The 2,500-nt window shown below is 42.6% G+C and overlaps 1 protein-coding gene across 1 annotated transcript in view; it reads left to right on the top strand.

The window, feature by feature from the left end:
• The window catches only part of LOC128373601 (transient receptor potential cation channel subfamily M member 1-like), a 41,247-nt gene that overhangs the window by 13,097 nt on the left and 25,650 nt on the right, over nucleotides 1-2,500 (top strand). The window lies entirely within an intron of this gene.

Raw genomic sequence — 2,500 nt, 5'->3', positions numbered from 1 at the left:
CTCTGTAGACTCTCTAACTACCTCTGTAGACTCTAACTACCTCTGTAGACTCTCTAACTACCTCTGTAGACTCTAACTACCTCTGTAGACTCTAACTACCTCTGTAGACTCTAACTCCCTCTGTAGACTCTGTAACTACCTCTGTAGACTCTCTAACTACCTCTGTAGACTCTCTAACTACCTCTGCAGACTCTAACTACCTCTGTAGACTCTGTAACTACCTCTGTAGACTCTCTAACTACCTCTGTAGACTCTCTAACTACCTCTGTAGACTCTAACTACCTCTGTAGACTCTTACTACCTCTGTAGACTCTCTAACTACCTCTGTAGACTCTGTAACTACCTCTGTAGACTCTCTAACTACCTCTGTAGACTCTAACTACCTCTGTAGACTCTTACTACCTCTGTAGACTCTCTAACTACCTCTGTAGACTCTAACTACCTCTGTAGACTCTCTAACTACCTCTGTAGACTCTAACTACCTCTGTAGACTCTCTAACTACCTCTGTAGACTCTAACTACCTCTGTAGACTCTGTAACTACCTCTGTAGACTCTCTAACTACGTCTGTAGACTCTAACTACTTCTGTAGACTCTAACTACCTCTGTAGACTCTGTAACTACCTCTGTAGACTCTAACTACCTCTGTAGACTCTAACTACCTCTGTAGACTCTCTAACTACCTCTGTAGACTCTCTAACTACCTCTGTAGACTCTCTAACTACCTCTGTAGACTCTAACTACCTCTGTAGACTCTAACTACCTCTGTAGACTCTCTAACTACCTCTGTAGACTCTAACTACCTCTGTAGACTCTCTAACTACCTCTGTAGACTCTCTAACTACCTCTGTAGACTCTCTAACTACCTCTGTAGACTCTCTAACTACCTCTGTAGACTCTAACTACCTCTGTAGACTCTGTAACTACCTCTGTAGACTCTCTAACTACCTCTGTAGACTCTCTAACTACCTCTGTAGACTCTAACTACCTCTGTAGACTCTCTAACTACCTCTGTAGACTCTCTAACTACCTCTGTAGACTCTAACTACCTCTGTAGACTCTCTAACTACCTCTGTAGACTCTCTAACTACCTCTGTAGAGTCTCTAACTACCTCTGTAGACTCTAACTACCTCTGTAGACTCTAACTACCTCTGTAGACTCTCTAACTACCTCTGTAGACTCTAACTACCTCTGTAGACTCTAACTACCTCTGTAGACTCTCTAACTACCTCTGTAGAGTCTCTAACTACCTCTGTAGACTCTAACTACCTCTGTAGACTCTAACTACCTCTGTAGACTCTAACTACCTCTGTAGACTCTCTAACTACCTCTGTAGACTCTAACTACCTCTGTAGACTCTAACTACCTCTGTAGACTGTAACTACCTCTGTAGACTCTCTAACTACCTCTGTAGACTCTCTAACTACCTCTGTAGACTCTAACTACCTCTGTAGACTCTAACTACCTCTGTAGACTCTCTAACTACCTCTGTAGACTCTCTAACTACCTCTGTAGACTCTCTAACTACCTCTGTAGACTCTCTAACTACCTCTGTAGACTCTCTAACTACCTCTGTAGACTCTAACTACCTCTGTAGACTCTAACTACCTCTGTAGACTCTAACTACCTCTGTAGACTCTCTAACTACCTCTGTAGACTCTAACTACCTCTGTAGACTCTCTAACTACCTCTGTAGACTCTAACTACCTCTGTAGACTCTAACTACCTCTGTAGACTCTCTAACTACCTCTGTAGACTCTCTAACTACCTCTGTAGACTCTCTAACTACCTCTGTAGACTCTAACTACCTCTGTAGACTCTAACTACCTCTGTAGACTCTCTAACTACCTCTGTAGACTCTAACTACCTCTGTAGACTCTCTAACTACCTCTGTAGACTCTAACTACCTCTGTAGACTCTAACTACCTCTGTAGACACTCTAACTACCTCTGTAGACTCTCTAACTACCTCTGTAGACTCTAACTACCTCTGTAGACTCTCTAACTACCTCTGTAGACTCTCTAACTACCTCTGTAGACTCTAACTACCTCTGTAGACTCTAACTACGTCTGTAGACTCTAACTACCTCTGTAGACTCTCTAACTACCTCTGTAGACTCTAACTACCTCTGTAGACTCTCTAACTACCTCTGTAGACTCTAACTACCTCTGTAGACTCTCTAACTACCCCTGTAGACTCTAACTACCTCTGTAGACTCTAACTACCTCTGTAGACTCTCTAACTACCTCTGTAGACTCTCTAACTACCTCTGTAGACTCTAACTACCTCTGTAGACTCTCTAACTACCTCTGTAGACTCTAACTACCTCTGTAGACTCTCTAACTACCCCTGTAGACTCTAACTACCTCTATAGACTCTCTAACTACCTCTGTAGACTCTAACTACCCCTGTAGACTCTAACTACCTCTGTAGACTCTCTAACTACCTCTGTAGACTCTAACTACCTCTGTAGACTCTCTAACTACCTCTGTAGACTCTA

The sequence above is a fragment of the Scomber japonicus genome, chromosome 1 (assembly GCF_027409825.1).
Source record: "Scomber japonicus isolate fScoJap1 chromosome 1, fScoJap1.pri, whole genome shotgun sequence".
NCBI lineage: Eukaryota > Metazoa > Chordata > Actinopteri > Scombriformes > Scombridae > Scomber > Scomber japonicus.
This window is presented reverse-complemented; position numbering and strand designations above follow the sequence as displayed.